Here is a 17,329-nt window from a genome sequence, read left to right on the forward strand (position 1 = left end):
GGTAGATGCAGAAATAGCAGCACAAGGAGGTATAATAGAGATTAAAATAGTAATAAAATTATGTTTTAAAATATGGAAAAATATAAGGAAATCTTATGCAGTTTAATAATCTTAAAGCTTAGACAGCACTGTCAATAAAATGAATGGAAATTTTAAGGTGAATGATCAATTTTGAGTCTCTAAAAAGAATGAAGCTGTAAATCAAATGTGTCCTCAGTAATGTGTGAACTGTCTAAAATTTTTAATAGACCACAAAAAGGGAGGTTGTTAGGACAATGTGTAAAATTTTGAGTGAATTCATGACATTATAATGTAAATATCCAAAAGAATGACCATAAGTTTACAATGCTAAGATTGGCTTCCACATGGATATTGATGATACACACAGTTGGAAGTAATAAAATGAAAGACAAAACAAAAAATAGAAATCTGGCACACATAGCAGGTAAAATCATGCTTGAGGGGCTGGCACTGTGGTGCAGTGGGTTAAAGCCCTAGCCTGAGGGTCTGCACTGTGGTGTAGTGGGTAAAGCTGCTGCCTGCAATGCCAGCATACCATATGGTTGCCAATTCAAGTCCCGGCTGCTCCACTTCTGATCCAGGTCTCTGCTATGGCCTGGGAAAGCAATAGAAGATGGCCCAAGTCCTTGATCACCTGCAACTGAACCGCATGGGAGACCCAGAAGAAGCTTCCTGGCTTTGGATCTGCCCAGCTCCGGTCATTGCGGCCAACTGGGGAATGAATCAGTGGATGGAAGACTTTCTCTCTCTCTCTCTCTCTCTCTCTCTCTCTGCCTCTGCATCTCACTCTGTGTAACTCTGACCTTCAAATAAATAAATAAATCTTTAAAAAAGAATTTAAAAAGCCCTGGCCGGAAGCACTGGCATCTCATTTGGGTGCTGGTTCTAGTTTCAGCTGCTCCTCTTCTGATCCAGCTCTCTGCTATGGCCTGGGATAGGACTAGAAGATGTCTTAAGTACTTGGGCCTCTGCACTCATGCAGGTGACCTGACGAAGTGCCTAGCTCCTGGCTTCAGATCGGCACAGCTCTGGCTGTTGTGCCCATCTTGGGAGTGAACCAGCAGATGGAAGACCTCTCTCTCTGTCTCTACCTCTCTCTGTAACTGTCTTTCAAATAAATAAAATAAATCTTTTAAAAAAAATCCTGCTTAAATTGCTGTTAGAAAGAATGAGTATTTTAATGTGATCTGTAAGTAAAAGACAAATACATAGATTGTTATTTGGTGCAAAAGAGTCCATAATAAACTTGAAAAATTGCAGCATGACACAGAAATGGGCTTTAGAAAATTTCCAAGATCAGAAGTTAATTAACAGTTCCAGGAACATCAGAAAAATGAACCATATATCCCCTGCTGATGAGAATGAAGGTACTGTCCCTAAAATGTGCTGAAATCCATTAAACGTGACAGCATTAGGACAACTTTTACCATTTAGAGCAGATTGATGACCACTCAATGATAAATCAAACCATGGTACCCATAGTTTTTCTGTGTTATGATTGTAAAAATCTAGGTTATTAATTACATATTTAGGTGATAGTAATAAATTATAAGGCATTTAATTTTGATTATAGGGTGTGGAGATTAGTGATTTGGTAGAATCAATAATAGAGTCACAATCATGCAGAAAGGGTATATATGAATAAAATCTTAAAGTTACAGTTAAATCTAACAACAAAATTTCAGTAGCTTAAAGCAAGAAAAGATCATGCTGCCTAATATTTACTCTCTTGGCTAACATACAAAACCTTGACCCAGGAAATTTTTATAGATAATATTTAATTTTGAGTACTACAAAAAAGCAAGAAAATACAAAGATATTACACTAACATGAACCTGAAAGTGTCCACTTTAGTGACATAATTTCACAAAACAATGTACATGGAAGGAGTAACACAACTTGGAGAAATGTAAACAACTTTATGATTTCAAAATGAAAATGCTGGCTAGCATGAGCAAATGTTTTCAGGACTATCATGGCATGCATTTTGCTACTGGGAGAAGTGAAGCGATGTTAGTGACAAAACAGTATACAGGAATTATGTGGAAAATAGACCTTCACATATAAAGTTACACAAGATAATAAAGTCAACACAAGTTAAATCAAGAATATTTCAAGTACCTTGGCTGAATATATTTGAGAAATAACACTGATTTAAATAACTGACTTTTGAAAATTTCCAAAATCAAAGGTAAATATGGAGTTTCAAAAGAGTTCACAAAACAATAAAATATATGACCTGCCAAGGAGAATGATGACACTGATGCTAGATGATTCAATGTAATTTTTGGCATGAACATTATGAGAAGACTGTTATAATTTACATATATTTGATTACCTTAGAAAGAGAATGTAAACCAAGTGGAGCACAGGCAATGTGTGCTGAGACTGGCACAAGCCACACTGCCAATTGGAAAAAACCTAAGGTGACAGGAATAAAGTCAAAATTAGAATAAATATCATAGTAATGTGTACAGTTTATGATATGCATGACATTTTGATTGCTGGATATAGAAATGATCAATTTGTTAGTAAAAGAAAAAACTAAAATCACAAGTGTATTTATGTTCATAAAAATAGCCCCTATTTATCATTTAAAAGAATACAGAAAAATTGGAGGAACTTACCAGGAAACATATAGTGTTTGATACAATACTCTTGACTCTAACATCCAAAGTGTCTCAATTTACTGTGCGGAAAATTCCAAAACCCAGTGGTTACATTAAAGTCTTATAAAAACCAAGAAATTAGAAAAATATGTGACATTGAAATCACAAAACTGTCCAGTGTCCCAGCACAGTTCTGAGAAACCATGGTTCTGAAGACCATGTACATGGATGTTACTAGGGTATATTACTGAAGTTTGAGCAATTTCATGATGTCATAATGAAAATGCTGGCCAGAATGGTGGTATGCTTGTAGGGCTGGAATTAACTCACACTTTGATACTGAGGATATAAACAACTGAGAGGAATAAAATGAAAGAAAATAAATGGTCAAATGGGATGCATACAGCAATGAAAAATCCCTTGAATAAGAGAGTTATATTATAGGACCAGTATTTGAGTGAGAAAATACTAGCATAGAGATATGGTATAGAGAATTATAATTGGATAATTTTAAAATACTAACAAAATATTTCAATTCTGTGCAAATCAGGAAAACATATACATTATATACAATACATAATATGTATATAATGTTTAATATGATATTTAATATTATATATATATATCATCTGGAAATGAGCATTATGATAGTAGGGCCTAGTAGCTTCTGAAAAGTTGTGAATGGGAAAGTTGCAGGGACAACTTCCAGAATAAACAAGTAGTTGATGACTTCAAAATGAAAGCACAAGCTAGAATGGGCCCAAGCTCCCTGTGCTAGAGATGGCATAAGACAAGTTATTGATGCTATTCACAGAATATAACTCAAACAAAACTAAAATATAAAGAATAATTCAAATACAATGTTATACATTATATTTGGATTGCTGAGAGAAGCATTGGGAAAAGTGCATGGAAAAGTCATAGAACTTCAAGCAGATAATGGAATTATTTTGGAAAAACATCACAAAAATTTCATTTATGAAATAAAAAGTAGGAACATAAATCGAAAACAATTCTTATTACTTAATAAAACAATTAAAAGTAAATATACAAGTATTTCAATCTAGCTTATTGAAAACTTCAATGTCAATTTTCAATTTTGTGTCTCAAAAAAAAAAACCATAAAAAATATGTTCTTAAAAGTATGAATAAATCTGGTATCCAAAGTGAACCAATATCCATCCAGAGATGATTAGTAAAAGGAGGCAGGAGACTGGGTGAAAATAGAGGGATATCTTAATCCAAAAAAATGTTCAAAACCCTCACTCCCCTGTTAGGAGAAGTTTGGACTACTAACACAGCCTCTGAGAAGAGGGGAGAATGTTAAGTGGGATTAAAGATTATGTCCATCAGCTGACATTGGCAGTTATAGTTCATGTTAAATTTTACCATTCTATAAAATAATCAGCTCAGCCCAAAAATTTTACTCTATGATTTTGTAACTCTGGTCAGTCATCCACACTTAACTGACATTTATCTTTAATCAAAGTGAATTGTACTAAAATATTAGAGAATTTCAGAACTTACATTGTTTCTAGTAAAAGAGCAATATAAACTTTCCCATTCTCTAATTAGAAAGTTGTTTTAAATCAAAAATAATTTTTATGATTATAAAATAAACTGAAAATATGTTATTGTAAAAATTAAAGGAAAGAGGCCAGAGCTGAGGCTCACTAGGTTAATCCTCCACCTGCGGCGCTGGCACACCTGGGTTCTAGTCCCAGTTGGGTTGCCGGATTCTGTCCTGTTGCCCCTCTTCCAGGCCAGCTGTCTGCTTTGGCCCGGGAGTGCAGGGGAGGATGGCCCAAGTGCTTGGGCCCTGCACCCGCATGGGAGACCAGGAGAAGCACCTGGCTCCTGGCTTTGGATCGGCGCAGCATGCTGGCCAAAACACACCGGCCGTAGCGGCCACTTGGGGGTGAACCAATGGAAAAAGGAAGACCTTTCTCTCTCTCTCTCACTGTCTAACTCTGCCTGTCAAAATAAAAATTAAAAGAAAGATTAAGAAAGGTAGGAGGAGGGAGGGTGGGACTATAAGTGGTAGGGAGGATAGAGTAGGAAGTATCACTATGATGTTGGGTCTGTATATATAAAATACATGAAATGTGTTCACCTTATGTAAATAAAAATTTATATAAAAAAAGCAGCAGTCACAAATAATGGAGCAAGGACATAAACATTAGAGTCTTAGCTCCATGCTAAATGACTGAAAGCACATCCAGACCCCGAGGGACTTCCAAGCCCCTTGTATTCCTGCTCAAACTAGCTCAACCCCTCCTCAGTCACTTAGTCTACAAAAAAATTAAAAGATCAATTGTCTCTCTCTCTCTCTCTCTCTCTCTTTTTTTTTTTTTGACAGGCAGAGTGGATAGTGAGAGAGAGAGAGACAGAGAGAAAGGTCTTCCTTTGCCGTTGGTTCACCCTCCAATGGCCGCCATGGCCAGCGTGATGAGGCTGGCACACCATGCTGATCCATAGCCAGGAGCCAGGTGCTTCTTCTGGTCTCCCATGGGGTGTACGGCCAAGCACTTGGCCATCCTCCACTGCACTCCCTGGCCACAGCAGAGAGCTGGCCTGGAAGAAGGGCAACCAGGACAGAATCCGGTGCACCGACTGGGACTAGAACCTGGTGTGCCGGTGCCACAGGTGGAGGATTAGTCTATTGAGCCACGGCACTGGCCATCAATTGTCTTTAAACATAAAAGGACATTATGTAAGTGCCATACATTTTATATGTTAAGGAAAATATAAATAGCGATATCATTGTTGTTGATGCCCCGTCCTTGTTGATTATTTGTAGTGTTTATTTGGTCATTTGGAATTTTTAGATGTTTTCAGATGTTTGTATTCTTTAGGAATCCCTGATTTTTAACATGTTAAACATATAGGAGTTTTAGTGGCACCCAAATAAGTTCTTCCCTTTCAGCCCACATTCCTGAACACAGCTGTCTGGAAATAAGTTCTATCAGCTATTCCAGTGTTACTCCAAACAAGTAAAATCTCTATGCATTTCAAGGAAATCAATTAATGCTGCTTCCCACCCAGTTTATCTCTATTTTCTATCAAGAAATTCTAGAGCACAGCTGCTAAGCATTTTTTAACTTAAATTCCACAGATGCAGTCCTTTTTTTTTTTTTTTTGACAGGCAGAGTGGACAGTGAGAGAGAGACAGAGAAAAAGGTCTTCCTTTTGCCATTGGTTCACCCTCCAGTGGCCACTGCGGCTGGCGCACTGCGGCCGGCGTACCACGCTGATCTGATGGCAGGAGCCAGGTGCTTCTCCTGGACTCCCGTGGGGTGCACGGCCCAAGCACTTGGGCCATCCTCCACTGCACTCCCTGGCCACAGCAGAGAGCTGGCCTGGAAGAAGGGCAACTGGGACAGAATCCAGCGCCCTGACCGGGACTAGAACCCAGTGTGCCGGCACCGCAAGGCGGAGGATTAGCCTGGTGAGCCACGGCACCGGCTTGCAGTCCTTTTAAAGATTAAAAATATTTGTTCTCCTCACATTCTATATGCCATGGATATCCTTTTCCAGAAAGATTTAATTTCAGTTGAAAAATCTGTCAAGTCTTTTCACAATTACACTTCTTCACACAACTTCAGTTTTCAAAATCTTTAACTGTTAACTTCTTCACCAATATTCCAGCTTCCTCTTAAGTTAATTTTCAGCTAATGAACATATAAACTGGGCTCTGTTTCATGAACTACGTACAATATATTTTTCATTTTATCAATTACATGTTCTCTTCATTTGCACTTCCTTGTCAATTGCAGGAGCACATTTCAGAGAATGTACCAGTCATCTTTTCTTGTCACTTCCTTTTTGTTGCTATATTCACCTGTGCTTCCACTGCAAGTATAACACTTTCATAAGTAGGACCTCGATTATGCATTCCTTGTTGCTTAACTGACAGTGGTTTTTAAAATTAGAACAGTATAAAAAAACATAAATACAGCAACCATTTTGTGAATTAACAAGCAACATAATGTACTGAGAATTTCATTGGTAATGTAAATATTTGATTACATACATAATTTTATACTGTTTAAATTTTATAAGGTTAATTTTGTACATATAGGTTTTTTCATAGTCACAGTTTTACATAAGGGATATCTTCAGCAGCTCTGTGGGAAAATCTTTACCCCTAAGAAGTTTATAATTGGGATTCATTTCCAATTACTCAAAATAAAACTAAAATAAAATATGTTAATTTTATTTTAATAAACTCTGGAAGATTAGAAATACGTACTCTTTGTGAAATAGCACTGTTGCTCTCATTTCAGTTACTTTGTTAATCAAATCTTGAATTATTGGGTACAATGTGCTTGAACAGTGCTGCAAGTAAAGCAAGAGCCATCCATGCAAGTACTCCTTGACGTAGAAACTTTAATAACCTTTATATGTAAAGAATAATCAGTCATGTCATTACACATCTGATTCAGAGACCTATAGTTCCCTTACAGGTTTATAGTTCATTGTTTCATGATTTTAAAACAAATTAAAGCATCTGTTGCTCTTGAAAAAGTGTCACTTTTGTCCTGTTTGTGTGACAGTAGAAGTACAAATCAGATTTGGTGATGTCTTCTACAGTCTTTGACTCCAACATCTGTTATCTTAGTAATGGTGTCTTAGATATATGGTACAACCATATAGATTTACAGATGGATTGCTCTACTGTCTCATTCTGACTGTGGCATATATGTGGTCTTGTGATAGAACTTTTAACAACTTCAGTTTTCAAAATCTTTAACTGTTAACTTCTTCACCAATATACCAGATTTCTCTTAAGTAAATTTTCAGCTAATGAACATATAAACTTGGTTGTTTCATGAACTACATACAATATATTTTTCATTTTGTCAATTACATGTTCTCATCATTTTCACTTCCTTGTCAATTGCATAAGGTAAAAATAGATAAGAATAAGATAATTGCATCTATAAGAATACATAAGAATAGATAATTGTGATAAATAAGAATAGAAAACATTTTTATAAGAGTTTCCCGTCAATGGGCTCACTAAAGAACAGATGAGGATGGGATGACCTAGTGCTCCCAAGCAGACAGGTCCATGGATCAAAGTCAAACACTTTATCTAGGAATCTCTATGGGATTAAAGTTACAAAAGCTGCTTTTAACAGGAAGGTAACTAGCTTCTAGTAAAGAATATAGGTATGAATGGCTACCCTAAAAGGCATTTAATTTCTTCCTTTAATAATGAGGATCTTGGGGCTGGCATTGCGGTGTAGTGGGTAAACAGCTTCCTGAGATACAGGCATCACATATGGGCACTGGTTCATGTCCTAGCTGCCCCATTTCCAATCCAGCTCCCTTCTAATGGCCTCAGAAAAGCAGCACAAGATGGCTCAAGTACTTGGGCCCCTGCCACCCATGTGGGAAACCCAGAAAAAGTTCCTGGATTCTGGCTTTAGCCTAGCCCAGCCCTGGCCATTGCAGCTATCTGGTGAGTGAAACAGCAGGTACAAGATCTCTCTCTCTTTCTCTGTCTAACTCCAACTCCAACTCCAACTCCAACTCCAACTCCAACTTTAACTCTAACTTTCAAATGAATTGTTTTAAATGAGGCTCTCTTTCAGCCATATCTATGGATCAGAGAAGGAGCTAAGAGTAAAGTGACAGATCTGTGCATGATGCCTAGAAGATATGGGACTTGCTTCTTTGAAACATGATAATAACACTATGTACAAGATGTTATTTTGTATTATTAGTCAATTAATGACACAACACTCAAGATATTCCATTTTCTCCTGCTGCCATGTTCAGCTCTTCTGTATTATCTGACTCTGTATCCTATTTAATCCTTCACTCCAGTGCTGATAAAAATCTCCATCTCTGTTGCATTTGGTTGGACTTTTTATTTTAAACATTGACTGATAGCTCCCTTGTAGTCTATCACTTCCTTAAATGTGTATATTTGTTTTATAAATTTATGTCATTATTTAAATTATTCTTATACTACTCAATTATCTTTGTTTATTTTTTCTTCAGTTTTTGCAGACATCAGAATATCATATTTTCACAACAAATGACCATCTCCTCTACTAGACTAGAAGTGTTGAAGACAAGATCTGTCTCTTATGTGTCTTTATTTGGCTGGCACTCAGCACAGTGTGGGCACACAACAGGATTCAGGATTTGCCCAACAGTGATTGTCCATGTTAAAACCCAAACTCTGGGGAGGCACTGTGGCACAGTAGGTTAATCCTCTGCCTTCGGCACCAGCATCCCATATGGGTGCCGGTTCTAGTCCCAGCTGCTTGTCTTCCAATCCAGCTCTCTGCTGTGGCCTAGTAAAGCAGTAGAAGATGGCCTAAGTGCTTGAGCTCCTGCATCCACATGAGAGAGAGAGAAGAAGCACCTGGCTCCTGGCTTCAGATTGGTGCAGCTCTGGCCATTGTGGGCATTTAGGGAGTGAAAAAATTGAAGAAGACCTTTCTGTCTCTCCCTCTCACTGTCTGTAACTCTACCTCTCAAATAAATAAATAAAATATTAAAGAAAAAACTCAAAAGAGATGATCTTAGGAATTAAGACTTTCAGAAATGATTAAGTTATGAGGGCAGAATCCTCATGAATAGCATTAGTGTTCTTAGAAAAGAGGCCCTAGAGCTTTTGTTCACCTTCTACCATGTAATGGCAAGAACGTGATCTATGAATCAGAAAGCAGGTCCCCAGCAGACACCGAATCTATAGGCATCTTAATCAGACCTTCACTGCTGTGACATAAATTTCCATGTTTAAGCTGCCCAGTCTGTGGTATTTTGTTTTGGCAGCCTGGACACACTAGATCACCAGCTCTAATCAAGCCTACGCTCCACCTCTGTGCCCTCTTGCACTAGTGACCGAAACATTTAAAACTCTGAAAATGATACTATTGAAACAGTTTATCTAATATCAGTTTAATTTTTTATCTAATACCAGTTTTATTTAAGACCTAACCAAAAATTACAAGTATTTTTCAAAAGAGTCAATGTCTTTTGGGCTGGCACTGTGGCACAGCCGGTTAAAGCCCTGGCCTGAAGCACTGGCATCCCATATGGGTGGTGGTTCTAGAAAAAGAATCTTTTATCCAACGGTTCACTACCCAAATGGCTACAATGACCAAGGCTGGACCAGGCTAAAGCCAGGAGTCAAGAGCTTCATCTGGGTCCCACACGAGTGGCAATGTCCAAGTACTTGGGAAATCTTCCAAGGCCCATTAGCAGGGAGCTGGATCACAAGTGGAGCATCCAGGATTTTACTTGGTATCCATATGGGATGCTGGTGTCACAGGCCACAGCTTAACACACTACAATGCTGGCTCTAGGCTTTTTGAATTTACAGTCCATCTGTCCCTGTCTATGGCAGTTCTTTTGCCAGAAACCATATGATTTTATTATTGTTTATAGTTCTTGATATGTTCCTATGGAATAGTGGTCTTTCTACTTTTTACTTGTTGAATATTATAGTTAGTAGTGCATGGAGCCTGTAGTGCATGGAGCCTGTAATTATAAAGTAAATTGAGAATGTTATTGCAAAAATTAAAGGAACAAAAGAAAGAATGGAAAGAGGAGGAATTGAGGGATGGAGGGAGGGAAGTATGATTCTATTCTAGAACTATACCTATGCAATACATTAATAAACATTAAAAATAGAGTTTGTCATCACCTTGGGTCTACCCAAGCCACAAGTCCCTGAGGTTAAAATAAGCTAGCATTAAAGCAACCAAAAACTTTCTCTGGCTCAATGTTCTGTCCCATGTTTGCATAATGCCTGATCTCTATTATTTTAAAGGATCTCTTTTAATAGAGAGAAAGAGGTCTTCCATTCTCTGGTTCACTCCCCAAATGGCCACAATGGCTGGAGTTGGGTCAATCTGAAGCCAGGAGCCAGGAGCTTCTTCTGGGTCTCCCACACAGGTACAAGGGCCCAAGAACCTCTCTACTGCTTTCCTAGGCCATAGCAGAGAGCAGGATTGATTCAGAGCCCATATAGGATGTCTGCATTGGTGTCAGCAGCTTTGCCCACTAAGCCACAGCACTGGCCCCTGAAATATCTTTTTGTAGGTGAGAGTTACACTTGTTAAAGGGCATGGGCTTTATCAATAATTGCTGTGCTGGCCTATCCTGGTAATAGGACTTCTACATAAATTATACTCTAAAATTTTCATTGCAATAATATGTACCTTTCATAATTCAGCAAGCAAAATGTAGATAAAGAGGGCTGTGGCAGATTAAGACATTGCTTGGGATGTCCACATCCTATACCAAAACATCAGTTCATGTCCTGGGTTCTATTCCTCCAATCTAGTTTTCTGCAAATATTCATGTGGGACAACACATGGTGGCCCAAGTACTTGGGTTGCTTGCCACCTATGTGGGAGACCCAGATGGAGTTCCTGGCTCACAGATTCAGCCTGTCTCAGTTCTGATTCTTCCTGGCATTGGGGATGAAAGATCTCTCTCATCCTCACCCTCACTCTCTATCCTTCTGTCTGTCTCTGTCACTCTACCTTTCAAATTAATTAATTAAAAATATTGTAGATAAAGAGAAAATTCAGTTTCTTTCATTTGGTCTCCCTCTTTTCTTCTGATTCCTCTCTAGTTTTCTTTCAAACACTGACAACTTCATTCAGAATTCAAAATGTTAAAAGTAGATCACAGTAAAAATTAAAAGAATAAAAAGAAGGAGGAGGAGGGAGGGTGGCAGCATGTGCAGGAGGGAGGGTAGGGTGGGACGTACCACTATGCACCTAAGTCTGTATATATTATGTACACTGAATTTGTTCAACTTGAAAATTAAGTAAATACATTAATTTTAAAAAAGAATGTCACAGTACACAGGTCTTGGAGATTTAAGATCAGGGAAAAGATAGCTATTTGTGAAGATAGTCTTTCTTCCTTTAGAATAAGTATCAAGAATATTTAGATACAAGTTTTAAAATGTTAATAAATCTTGTAAAAATTTATATTTTTCAAATTAATTAATTAAAAATGTCACTCCCCCTCTTCGCGGAGGAACAACACAAGACCCTGTGCTGTTCTTTTGTCTGCTCGGCCCTTCCCGGGTTTGCTGCTGGTCCTTCCTGGGTTGGCTGCTGAGCCTTCCACCTCCGTAGAAGGGCGGCTCCCCCTGCCACTTTCCCCACTTCCACAGGGGAGTGGCACACCGCCGGCCGGCTCTCTCGGGGGGGCTGCTCAGATGTTATCTGGATGTTCCCCTTAGATGTTCCTGGTGCATGTTGTCTCTCTCCTCCTTTATAGTCCTCTTCCACCAATCCCAACTCTGCTACCCACACGCCAAGCACGCTGCTCTCCTCCAATCAGGGGCAGGATCAGCTCCTGCAGGTTATTGGTCAAACTGGAGGCAGCTGTGTAGAAGTTGTTTACTCCTCTCCCAGCGCCATATTGTGGGAGAGCAGATGCATAGAATAAGTCTTAATTCCAGTAACTTAGTCTAGTCCGAGTTGCTCCCCACAAAAAATATTGCAATTTTTACAGTAATTCAAAAATCTGTAAGAATGTTGTTTCAAAACATATCTAGTCCACTTCCAGTCAAGATAATAGCAGGCACTGAATTTCTTCTACCTGAAAGAACTTCAGACAACATGCAGTAAACAACAGTTCTCAAATCATTGTACATTGACACTGAAGGAAAGTCATCCACAAGTGATGGGAAACAGATGATTCAAGGCATACAGTTGCCTCAATTCCAGAGTGAGGGGCCCAGACATACTCAAGTTGCCTCTCTGACTAGAAGGTAGAGTTAGGACTCAGGGGAGCTAAGTCAGCTAGAACTCACAACACAGAATGACAGAGGAAAAAGTGCAGACTGAATTCTGGAGATCAGCAAAAGGTGCCTGTCAAGGGTTAGCAGTCTGTGTGTTTCAGGAAACTAACATAGGCAGCGGTATATAGCACTGGAAATAGCAAGGTAGAGCAGTGGCCAAGGCTTGATAAGGTGAAAAATAATTCCTGTTGACAGGAACCAGAGTAGAAAACCAATAATTCAAGGGGCTTTGATTAGCATAGTTAGAAGGTCTCTCTACTAGAAAGGGAAAATAGTTCCAAAATACTGATTTAGCATCACTGAACAAGTCTTAAAAGCAAGATCTGAAAGGATCAAATTAATTCTAAGTATCCCAAATACACTATGAAATAGAAGAACCACAAGAACATTTATAAGTATGGTAAAATCTGTAGCACAGAAAAAATAATTTCCCAGGGCCAGTGTGTGGTACAGTGGGCTAAGCCACTGCCTGTGATGCTGATGTTCCACTTCCAATCCAGATCCCTGCTAATGCACCTGGTAAGGCAACAAAAGATGACTCAAATGTGTGGGCCCCTGCACCCATGTAGGAGACCCAGAAGAAGATCCTGGCCTCTAGCTTCTGGCTTCAGCCTGAATCAGTCCTGACTGCTGTGGCCATCTGGGGAGTAAGCAAGTAGATGGAAGATTTCTCTTTCTGTCTCTCCTCCTCTCTATATATAACTGTTTTCAAACAAATAAAATAAATATTTTTAAAAAACAACAAATAATGTTCCAAATAATTTGTAACCAATAAAAATTATATAAAGATGCAAATATAGTCAAAAATAAGGAGACAAATCAATTCTTTGAAAATCACTCAGAAATTACAAAGACAATAATGTAATAATTTACTCCAATCATTCAAGGAGATAAGCAGAACCTCTTAAATGGCAGTAGGGAAATTAGAAACAAGGCATGATATAATTTTCTAGAGATGAAAACTATGTCTGAAAAGAAATATACAATGTGTATTAATAAAGACAGATTAGATGTTGCAAAAGAAATTATTAGTGAACTTGAAGACAGTAATAGAAAATATCCAAATGAATCACAGACAAAAATAATGAAAAAAAGAAGAGTATTATGAGCTAAAACAGGCTTCATTTGTTTGTAATTCAAGTTTCTGAGCAGGAAATGAATAATAGATATATAAAAGAATTGAAAAAATGATTGAAAAATTCTTTTGTTGGTAAAAAGCTATAAGCCAACAGGTTTTAACATGATAATAAAACTCAAGTAAACATAAAAAACACACATAATTATGATGCAATTGCATCACAGTGATTTTTTATGACATCACAATGATTGTACCATCACAATAGTGAACAACATCACAAATGTTGGTTTATATCACATTGCTTTGCGACATTACAGTGGTGAATGAAAATATAATTGTAGGTATCATAAGCATTGGTTTATGAAATCAGAAGATGAATGATATCACACATTTTTTGACATAATAATGGTTTGACCTCAACATGAAAATGGTAAATCATGCCACAAAACTGTTTATGACATCACAATGGTTGGTTTTTCTGTTACCATGGTGAATGGTATCACAATACTTTATGAAATCACAAAAGTTGGTTGTTGATACCACAGTGGTTGGTTTGTGACATCGCAATGATTAAGGACAATATAATTAGAGAGAATTCAATATGGCTGAATAGGGAACACATGTGATATGCTGATTTTTATTTATTTGTTTATTTTCTATAGAGTAAATATAAATTTCCAAAGTACAGTTTATGATTTACAATGGCTCCCCCTCCATAATTTCCCTCCCATTCACACCCCTCCCATCTCCTGCTCCCTCTCCCATTCCATTCACATCAAGATTCATCATTTTCAATTATCTTTTTTTTTTTTTTTTGACAGGCAGAGTAGACAGAGAGAGAGACAGAGAGAAAGGTCTTCCTTTGCTGTTGGTTCACCCTCCAATGGCTGCCGCGGCCGGCGTGCTGTGGCCAGCACACCGCGCTGATCCGATGGCAGCAGCCAGGTACTTATCCTGGTCTCCCATGGGGTGCAGGGCTCAAGGACATGGGCCATCCTCCACTGCACTCCTGGGCCACAGCAGAGAGCTGGCCTGGAAGACAGGCAACCGGGACAGAATTCGGCGCACAGACCGAGACTAGAACCTGGTGTGCAGGCACCACAAGGCGGAGGATTAGCCTAGTGAGCCATGGCGCCGGCCTCAATTATCTTTATATACAAAAGATTGATTTAGTATATATTAAGTAAAGATTTCAGCAGTTTGCACCCACACAGAAACACAAAGTGTAAAATACTGTTTCAGTACTAGTTATAGCATTACTTCACATTGGACAACACACTAAGGACAGATCCCACATGAGAAGTAAGTACACAGTGACTCCTGTTGTTGACTTAACAATTTGACACTCTTGTTTATGGCATCAGTAATCTCCCTAGGCTCTAGGCATGAGTTCCCAAGGCTATGGAAGCCTTTTGAGTTCGCCAACTTCAATCTTATTCTGACAGGATCATAGTCAAAGTGGAAGTTCTCTCCTCCCTTCAGAGAAAGGTACCTCCTTCTTTGATGGCCCCATTCTTTCCACTGGGATCTCAATTGCAGAGATATTTTATTTAGGTCTTTTTTTTTTTCCAGAGTGTCTTGGCTTTCCATGACTAAAATACTCTCATGGGCTCTTCAGCCATATCCAAATGCCTTATTAAGGGCTGATTCTGAGGCCAGAGTGCTATTTAAGACATCTGCCATACTATCAGTCTGCTGTGTATCCCACTTCCCATGAGGGATTGTTCTCTCCCTTTTTGATTCTATCAGTTAGTATTAGCAGACACTAGTCATGTTTGTGTGATCCCTTTGACTCTTAGACCTATCAGTGTGATCAACTGTGAACTGAAATTCATCACTTGGACTAGTGAGATGGCATTGGTATATGCCACCTTAATGGGATTGTATTGGAATCCCCTGGCACATTTCTAACTCCACTATTTGGGGCAAGTCTGATTGAGCATGTCCCAAATTGTACATCTCCTCCCTCTCTTATTCCCACTGTTATATTTAACAGGGATCACTTTTCAGTTAAAATTTAAACACCTAAGAATAATTGTGTGTTAATTACAGAGTTCAACCAACGGTACTAGAACAAAACAAAGAAAAAATACTAAAATGGATAAAGTATTACATTGTATGTCAACAGTCAGGACAAGAGCTGATCAAGTCACTGTTTCTTATAGTGTCCATTTCACTTCAACAGGTTTCCCCTTTGGTGCTCAGTTAGTTGTTGCTGATCAGGGAGAACATATGATATTTGTCCCTTTGGGACTGGCTTAATTCACTCAGCATGATGTTTTCCATATTCCTCCATCTTGAAGCAAATGACCGGGTTTCATTGTTTTTGACTGCTGTATAGTATTCTATAGAGTACATGTCCCATAAGTTCTTTATCCATTCTTCTGTTGATGGGCATTTGGGTTGGTTCCAGGTCTTAGCTATTGTGAATTGAAGTGCAATAAACATTAATGTGCAGACAGCTTGTTTGTTTGCCAGTTTAATTTCCTTTGGGTAAACTACAAGGAGTGGGATGGCTGGGTCGAATGGTAGGGTTATCTTCAGGTTTCTGAGGAATCTCCAGACTGACTTCCATAGTGGCTTGACCAGTTTGCATTCCCACCAACAGTGGGTTAGTGTCCCTTTTTCCCCACATCCTCTTCAGCATCTATTGTTGGTAGATTTCTGAATGTGAGCCATTCTAACCGGGGTGAGGTGAAACCTCATTATGGTTTTGATTTCCATTTCCCTGATTGCTAGTGATCTTGAACATTTTTTCATGTGTCTGATGACCATTTGGATTTCCTCTTTTGTAAAATGTCTATTGAGGTCCTTGGCCTATCTCTTAAGTGGGTTGTTTATTTTGATGTTGTGGAGTTTCTTGATTTCTTTGTAGATTCTGGTTATCAACCCTTTATCTGTTGCATAGTTTGCAAATATGTTTTCCCATTCGGTCGGTTGCCTCTTCATTCATCTGATTGTTTCTTTTGCAGTACAGAAACTTCTCAATTTCATGTAATCCCAAATGTTAATTTTGCCTTAGCTTGCTGTGCTTCTGGGGTGTTTTCCAAGAAGTCTTTGCTGGTACCTATATCTTGCAGTGTTTCTCCAATTCTCTCTAATAATTTGATGGTTTCAGGTCATAGATTTAAGTCTTTAATCCATGTTGAGTGGATTTTTGTGTAAGGTAAAAGGTAGGGGTCTTGCTTCATGATCCTGCATGTGGAAATCCAATTTTCCCAGCACCATTTATTGAATAGACTGTCCTTACTCCATGGATTGGTTTTAGATCCTTGATCAAATATAAGTTGGCTGTAGATGTTTGGATTGATTTCTGGTGTTTCTATTCTGTTCCATTGGTCTATCCGTCTGTTTCTGTACCAGTACCGTGCTGTTTTGATAACAACTGCCCTGTAGTATGTCCTGAAATCTGGTATTGTGATGCTTCCAGCTTTGTTTTTGTTGTACAAGATTGCTTTAGCTATCCGAGGTCTCCTGTGTCTCCATTTGAATTTCAGCACCATTTTTTCTAGATCTGAGAAGAAGGTCTTTGGTATTTTGATAGGTATTGCATTGAATCTATAAATTGCTTTTGGGAGAACGTACATTTTGATGATATTGATTGTTCCAATCTATGAGCATGGAAGATTTTTCCATTTCTTGGTATCCTCTTCTATTTCTTTCTTTAAGGTTTTATAATTTTCATCGTAGAGATCTTTAATATCTTTGGTTAAGTTTATTCCAAGGTATTTAATTGTTTTTGTAGCTATTGTGAATGCGATTGAACTTAGAATTTCTTCCTCAGCCATGTCATTGCCTGTGTATTTTGAAAGGCAGAGTGAGAGAAAAAGA

Source organism: Oryctolagus cuniculus, unplaced genomic scaffold, assembly GCF_964237555.1.
Source record: "Oryctolagus cuniculus unplaced genomic scaffold, mOryCun1.1 SCAFFOLD_83, whole genome shotgun sequence".
Taxonomy (NCBI): Eukaryota; Metazoa; Chordata; class Mammalia; order Lagomorpha; family Leporidae; genus Oryctolagus; species Oryctolagus cuniculus.